Below are 8682 nucleotides of genomic sequence, written 5' to 3' on the forward strand. Positions count from 1 at the left end.
TTTCTTAGCATGGAGAGCCGCGAAATGTGAGCCAATTGATTTGTACCACTCCATAGTTTTTAGGCCAATCAGTTTAAATTATCGGAGCCCGCGCTCAGTGGACCAATTAGTTTCCTATTTTCTTGAATGTCTACAGCTGCGTGAACTCCTGAATAGGGGTAATGGCGTAAGTTTACAGAAGCAAGATAAGCTTAGCCCATTCCCATGGCCTTATGGGGCCAGGATCACCTATTCAAGCCTTTCTGCTAGCTCTAAACAAAGGGTGGGCTCTGGAATGTGACCTTTTACTTAGTTTCTAACAAAGCGAGATAGCATTTTAAACTTCTGACTTCTTGGGGGTCATTAGAGTTAGGCTGTATTATTTTCTATCCTTTCAGTAGTTCTATATGAGATAGAAATGCTGTATAGAAGAGAGTTGATAGGTGTTTGCTGCCTCTTTTGAGAGCTTTTACCTTAGGAAAACTGCCATCAGCTACATCAGTCACTTGAGGGTCCTTTGAAATAAATTCTATTTAGCAAGGTGATAGTTTTGTTTTGTTTTGTTTTTTACATTTGCATGTGAGATCCCAGATTGGTTGCAAGTCTGTATTACGAACTATGTTAACCTGAGTTTTACTTACATAACAAAGATTTGGTTTTTCACAGCTAATAGAAGTTTTCTAGTGATCTCACTGTTCTATACCTTATCACATAGTAATGTGGGGGAACAAGGAATAACAACATATGAGGAATGGCAACAAAGTTGGTATGACAATGAAGAGTTTCATTACCATATGAGAATTATCCTGTGTTTTCCCTGAAAGCCAAACAAAGATGAGACCAGTGAGTACAGTTAAAGTGAAACTAACTTTGACTCTTTGTAATAATTATTGCTAATATTTATTTATGTTTGATATGTGTCCTTATTTAGTCTATTTCCTTAAATTCGTACTGTAAATCCACGAGATGGAGGAAGACTGTGGCTTTGAGCAACATCTGCTAATATACCACATTGTTAGAGCTGAGAGTATCATGGGATATTTTATTCCACTTGAGATTCTCATCCCTGCATTCCAGTAAAACCCTCTGCCATATTCTATTAACTGCCTGAATATAAACAGACTCATTGTTCTCTACCTGGGCTTGGACAAAGAGGTGGAGCTCATGGTACTAGAATGCCAAGAATGGTCTGATTGGAGGTCATAGCTGCATAGGAATCAGAACCTGGCAGGTGAAGTTGAGGCACCTTCATGTTGAGAAGATTATAAAGTCATAAGATGTGGCTTCAATTTCCAGCTCCAGTGCCTCCTAGTGGCACATCTTAGTGATTTCCACATAGTGGTTTCAGAGGTTCCTCCTCCATATCCTGCAGACTAGACATAAAAATACCCACCCTTTATCATTATTGTAAATATTATAGATAATACTTATAAAGTGCTTGTTATTTCATACATCACCATTATCATCACCTACCTATCCATATTAATTTGGCATAGTCCTCAGCAGGTGGCCAGGATGAGAATTAGAGGACTGGTTATAATAATTTTGAGTGTTAGTGATGGAAAAAGAAATTGACTTTTAATTTGGCTTTGACCAAACTGAGCCATATGTGAATTTGCACATATGTACATAGATAAATATAAATATGAAGGTTGTACTAGGTCAGGACACTAATTGAACAATCAGGCTTTTTTTTTTTTTTTTTTTTTTTTTTTTTTAAGTATCCTTGTTTTACCAAGGGAAGAATATACTACTTGCCATTATCTATAGTTAGAAGTATTATCATTTGACTGAGAGTTCATGCTTCAAAATTGTTATGTGAGTTAAGAATCTTGTTTATAAGAACCAATTATTTTGATTATGATAGGAAAAACAACAAACATCTCTTGACTTTCTTAGTTTAAATTCTAGATACTTGACAATTTGCTTAAAAGTTTTGACAATATTATGCGTTTCACTTATTTAAGAGGATACAAAGTACAGAATAGAATTATGGTACTCCAAACCTGGGAAGAGTGTGTGTGTATTGGGGTGGGGTGAGAGCATGGTGACAGGTTGCAGGGGTGCAGTTGAATAAGAGGGATTCTTTTAAATATTCTATTGCACAGAAAAACCATGACCGACAATCAGGAATTTTAAAACTAGCCAATAGAAAGCATTCTTATTGTTCCCAACACCAAGACGTGATATTTATCAGGTTTGAGGTGACAGGCCAGTTACCCTGATCAGATTAGTAAGCATTGAATACATGTATAAAAATTTCACAGTATATTCTATAAATATGTGCAATTTCTATCTGCCCATTAAAAATAAAAGCATTAAATAGATATAAGACAAAGTCTTTTGCACATAGACAGGGGCTAGCCTCTTATTAGTTGAAAATGAAGAGTGGTCCAACTATCCCAAGGAAAAGAGGTCATTTATAGGATAATTAGTGTATTTTATATCACTGTATTTTAGAATTTTAATGTGATTTTAAATAATAAGGTTAGTGAAAGTTAGATTTTTTTCATACTTTATGCGTATTTAAATAATAAGGTTAGTGAAAGTTAGATTTTTTTCATACTTTATGCGTACAAAATTCTGAACTTGCTGCTCATCCTTTGCCCTAAGGTAATATATTTTTTTGAAGAGAAAAACATTCTGTTGAGTATTTACAATTCTAGAGAAAAAAATCATTCAAGAAGTTTTTATGTAAAATAAAGTCTTTTACTGGGTTTTCAAAATGAGATCAAAAGCTCAACTTACCTGCTTTAGAAGATATTAGTTAATGCTTTCTTGAAAAAAAAACAAAGCTTCTTTGTGAAATAGAAAGAAAATAGAAGGAATTGTTATGGCAGAGAGACAGAATCAGAAAGTTGAATGAACAATGGAAGACAGAGATAAGGAAGAGGGTGTTTTCAAGAAAAAGAGACCAGGTGTAGAATAGGAAAAGAGACAGGTAGCTGGTGTGAATATGGTGGGATGGAAATGAGATATCTGTGAGTGCACTTGTGTGTGAGATTTGATAACTGTTGAATTCCACCATAAAGAACATTTCAGACATTACTACTATGCTCACAGCAGAGAAAACCAATGCTGAAGTTTCCAGACCTGTAATTTAGGGACTTGTCTCCCATGTTAACACTGTTGAATTCATAAGCCATTATAAAGGTAAACAGGAAACCATACCAAAAAAATTGCTTCCTGAGTGCAGATGCAATGTGACAAGCACCCAATACTCCTGCTGCCTGTCTTTACACTCACTAAGGACTGTATGCCCTAGGGCTATATGATAAAAATAAAAACACTCTTAAGCTGCTTTGTGTCAGGCATTTGGTCAAAGCAATAAGAAAAGTAATGAATATGTCTCATTATCTTTTCTTTCCTGTGTTATCCTGGTGTCACTGTCTCCACCATCCAAAAGATGCAGCTAGGCCTTCTCTTCTGTTTAGAACTTTGGGCTTGGTAGTAGATTTGGAAGTGTAGTGGTTTGAGTGAAAATGGCCTCTTCAGTGTCCAGTTGAGCTGTATGGAAAAAATAAGGAGTTAAGTCCTTGTTGGAGGGGATGTGCCAATGGGAATGTGCTTTGAAGTTTCACTGGGCTATTCTCTCTCTCTCTCTCTCTCTCTCTCTCTCTCTCTCTCTCCCTGCTGTGGGCAGTTTGCTGAAATTGTAAGCAATAGTACAGCAGCTAAGATAGGCAGGCAGTGAAACCAGAGGAAGGAAGAAAACATAAGGATATTTACTCCTTTGGGAAGCTGGCTTTCCCTAAGAGCCTGATTAGTTCTTTTTATTAGAGAGTTGATTTTTTCTTCTACACTTAAATTAAACATTGATATTTAAGTAATACTTACCAGTGTTTGAGCAATAATTGATATTTAAAATTTTCCCTTAGGATATAAGTGGAAGAGGAGGTGGAAAGATTATAAGAGCCAGAGGTAATAGATGAATCCAGAAAACAGTGTCTTCCAAACACAGCAGGATGAATGGAGATATGAAATCACAGGTACTGTGGCAGCATGCCCAGGGTCTGCACAGGTGCAAGTCAGATGGGGTCTGTATTAGTCTGTCTGGTCTCAAAGAGCCATGTAGTCCTTTCCAACCTGATAGTTTCTCATGTTGTGGTGATGCCCAACTATAAAATTATTTTGTTGTTACTTCAAAACTGTAATTTTGCTACAGCTATGAATCATAACGTAAATATCAGATATGTGACACCTAAAGGGTTTGTGACCCACAGGTTGAGAACCACTGCTCTAGAGGAACAGAATTTTTTTCATAAAATAACAATTTTATTTATTTGTTTATTCAATCTTAACTTAGAATTATCTTTATGCCTATTATTTTATCTGTATAATTTCTATGATAATCTTTATTTTTAACATATTTTTCTATATATTTCTTCAATTTTATCAGAAATATTTTCCATGTAAATATTCAAGTTTATCAGAAAATGTTTATAATTCCACTTTTAATCAACTTAGGAATACTTAATGCTTACCATTATTATATTTATATAAAATTTTCCATGATAATCTTTAATTCTAACATCTTTTTCTATATTTTCTACAATTTTGTCAGAAATATTTTCCACGTAAATCAATTCTATCATAAAATGTTTCTATTCCATATTTCAATTAATTTAGCAATGTTTTACATGTCTACCACTTTACTCTGATTTTCCATGAAAACTGTCAATTTTAACATGCTTATCTGAATATTTTCCATGTAAATCTTTAATTTTATCATACTTTTACTTCCCCTTTCAATTAAAAAAGGAAAAAATTATCAATTTTATTTATTTATTTATTTATTTATCGTCAGGAATAAGGGCATTCAAATTCCAATATATCAATATATGCATATTTTTATTAGATATATTCTTTATTTACATTTAAAACGATTTCCCCTTTCATGGTTCCCCTCTCCCAGAAAGTCTCATAAGCCCTCTTCCCTCCCCCTGTTAGAGGAACAGAATTTATAGAATGAATCTATCTATCTATCATCTATCTATCTACCTATCTATCTATCTATCTATCATCTATCTATCTATCTCTATCTATCTATCTATCTATCTATCTATCTATCTATCTATCTATCATCATCTATCTATCTATCATCTATCTATCTATCTATCTATCATCTATCATCTATCTATCTGCCTATCATCTATCTATCTATCTATCTATCTATCTATCTATCTATCTATCTATCATCTATCCATCCCCCCACGCCTATAGGGGGAATTATTATAATGGAAGAATGGATTACAAGCTGAGGTCCAGATATTCCAACAATGGCTATCAACCAATTGAAGGTCTAAATCCATTAGTTGTTCAGTCCATGAGGCTGGATGTCTCAGTCTTTAGTATATGCCAGAATCCAAAATGAGTAGATTCTAATTCCAGTGAAGAGAAGGACTTACTGGTGAGGATGAGAGCAATTCTGCAAAGAGCAAAAGCTTCCTCCTTTCATGTCCTATGTATAGGCTGACACCAGAAGGTGTGGCCTAGTTTAAAAGTGGAATTCCCCCCTCAAAAGATTCAGATTAAAAATGGGTCTTCTCACTTCAAATGGCTTAATTAAGAAAAATCCTTCACAAGTGTATCCAGATGCTTTGGTTTTAGCTAATTCCAGATGTAGCCAAGTTGGTAACTAAGAATAACTATCACAAGGGTTCCAGTGCTCGGAGGGTGAAGTAGACAAAGGCTCCATTCCTAAACTAGAAGCTATCTGCAATTATTACTTACCAGTAGTAGATAAAATTAGTCTTTTCCAGTGGAGTCTTTCTGGGTGTATTTACCACACTTCTGGATATTTGGCTAACACAAAACAAACTCAATGATATTTTTGTGCGCTTTTTTTGTTTCATTTTGCTTTGTTTGACATTTTTTGTCTTATTGTTATTTCGATTTCACTTTATTTTTTGGTTTTGCTCCTTGTGTTTTGTTTTTTTGTTTTTTTGTTTTTTTTTTTTAAAGAGAAAGAGAACCCAAAATCATAAAGTTGTGTGTGTAGGGAGGCTATCTGGGTAGAGTTGTGGGCGGGGAGAGGAAACCTGATCAAAATACATTGCATGAAAAATATTTTGCATGGAGATATTTCCCTTTGTGGAGCTCAGAGTAGTCTCTCCAGGTGACCAGGTCCTCAGCTTGCACTGAGTTCAAGCGGAAGATCATGACTCGTAGCCACCTAGTAACCTGTGTGTCCTGGGTCTGTCATGGGCATGGCCAATGAGACGCCAGACAAGGTAGAGCTAAGTAAAGAAGTGAAACGTTTCATTGCTGAAGCAAAAGGAAAATTACAAGAACAAGGTGGGAGTGAGGAAGAGGAATCAGGCAGTCCTTCAGAAGATGGCATGCAGAGTGCCCAGACCCAGGCATGGCATATTCTTTCAAGTCTCTGCTTTAGCAAAACATCTTTTCACCTGGGGGCCCAGCAAAACATCAGTTGACATAACCAATTTTCCGAAGAAACCAGAAGTTTCTACAGCAACAAGCAAAGAAGAAAAACATGGAGGCATGAAAGTATATATCCTATACAGGAAAATTCATACTTAAAAAACTAAAAATATATTTTGAAAATTTGTGTATAGCCTGAAATTTTTATACTAAGATACTTCTTTGTTGAAGCAATACTTTTAAAGTAAGTCTAGTGGTACAAGGATCCCTCAATCCCAATTTTAGTTTTGACTTATATATGAGTGGTAAATGAAATTGAGTTTAAGGACATTAATTGTTTCAGTTTAAAAATAAGTGTGAATGATGATACCACCTTGAGAATCAATGCCTCAGAGTATAAATGAGTGGTGGGTGATGTCACAAAATAACTTTTACTGAGGAGAATTATGACTAATAAAAGATATTTAATTTTAGCTATTTCTTGATTCTTCATGTGCCAAATAATAGTTTGAGGATAAGAAATTAATTTCAGATCCTGATGATTTCTTCAAAGTATCAACTTTACACAGGGATTCTCTTAAAATTTAGCATTAGCAAGCCAAAGCCATCTAAATTCTACATATTAAAAGCTGACTGCATTTCTTTGCTGTCTTGTAAAGCATCACATATTTCTCTCTTTGCCACTAATATTCTCTGGCTAGTGAAATGAAATATGTGAGTAGACACACTTCCCTTATACATTACAGATAGAACAATCAGAATGCTTGTGGATAACTTGTCACAAACTTTTGCTAAGTTTGAGAACAGATGCCAATGCCCTATATTAGGATATTAGCATATCCTAAGGAAATGCATGGAAAATACAAGCCATCATGTTCATTAATTCTTTTTTTATTAGATATTTTCTTTCTTTACATTTCAAATGTTATCCCCTTTGCACATTTCCCCACCAAAACCCCCTATTCCATCCCTCTCCCCCTGCATACCAACCCACCCACTCTTGCTTCCTTGTCCTGGAATTTCCCTACACTGGGGCATCAAGCCTTCACAAGACCAAGGGCCTCTCCTTTCATTGATGACCAACATGCTTATCCTCTGGTACATATGTGACTGGAGACATGGTTTCCTCCATGTGTACTCTTTGGTTGGTGGTTTAGTCCCTGGGAGCCCTGGGGGTACTGGTTGGTTCATATTGTTGCTCCTCCTATGGGGCTGCAAACCCTTTCAGCTCCTTGGGTCCTTTCTCTAGTTCTTCCATTGGGGACCCTGTACTCTGTCCAATGGTTGGCTGTGAGTATCCACTTCTGTATTTGTCAGGCACTAGCAGAGCCTCTCAGGAGACAGCTATATTGGGCTCCTGTCAGCAAGCACTTGTTGGCATCCACCATTGTTACAGACTGAAGTCTGCCACGGGACAACCAGGATTCTTTTGGTCCAGGAAGGCACAGGTCCGGCTGAGATGACAGACAGAACAAACCACACACACAGAGAGGCGGTTTGAACTGAATGTATTTTGGAGCTCTAAGGCAAGGATTTTTATACACGAAGAGCTGGTATTACCATTTCAAAAGATGTAGCCAGTGAGGCAAGCACAATATCATAGCCATTTGGTACAAGGAAATGCAAAATCAATCAGGTACAAAGTTTCTCAAGTAACAGATAAAGAAGAACAATTTACAGATGCCATCAAACTTCCTGATTAGAAGTCACTCATAGTTTACAGTAAACCTTCAAAGAGTTTGAAGTTTCTTATACCATCTGTGTTTTTAACAAGTTCTTGTGAGAAATCCTTATCTAACATTTAGCCTTCTACCTTGTAAAACAAAACTTCCTGACTTAATCAATGCTTTCAGTACCAGAGTGCTAGAGCCATCCTCATAGACATAGGCAAAGCCATATAAACTTGCATGTGGTTGGAAGGTTGTAATTATGTAAACAACTATGAGGCAAAGCATTGCAATACTTAAAAGGGAGTTTGGCAGTCAGTATATCGACTTCAAAGACAGGATTATCAGCCAGACCATAGGAATCCCGGTGAAGAGAGAAAAGGAGGAAGTCAGGGCAAACTGCTACTTGAGAACTACAGGCTCATCTTAATAGATAGAGAGTAAGAGAATATAGCAAATTGCCAGGTGAGATTTCTGCTTCTAAATTTACAGAGAGCTCCATTATTCCCAGGAGACATTTCTTTTTTTTCCACCTCTGTCTGTAAAATATCATTTTTACAGACGCCACTGGGCTACCGCAGCACACCATAATGTCTGGGTTTGGTAACTGTATATGGGCTGGATCCCCAGGTGGGGCAGTCTCTAAATGGCC

Source organism: Apodemus sylvaticus, chromosome 9, assembly GCF_947179515.1.
Source record: "Apodemus sylvaticus chromosome 9, mApoSyl1.1, whole genome shotgun sequence".
In the NCBI taxonomy this organism is placed as follows: Eukaryota; Metazoa; Chordata; class Mammalia; order Rodentia; family Muridae; genus Apodemus; species Apodemus sylvaticus.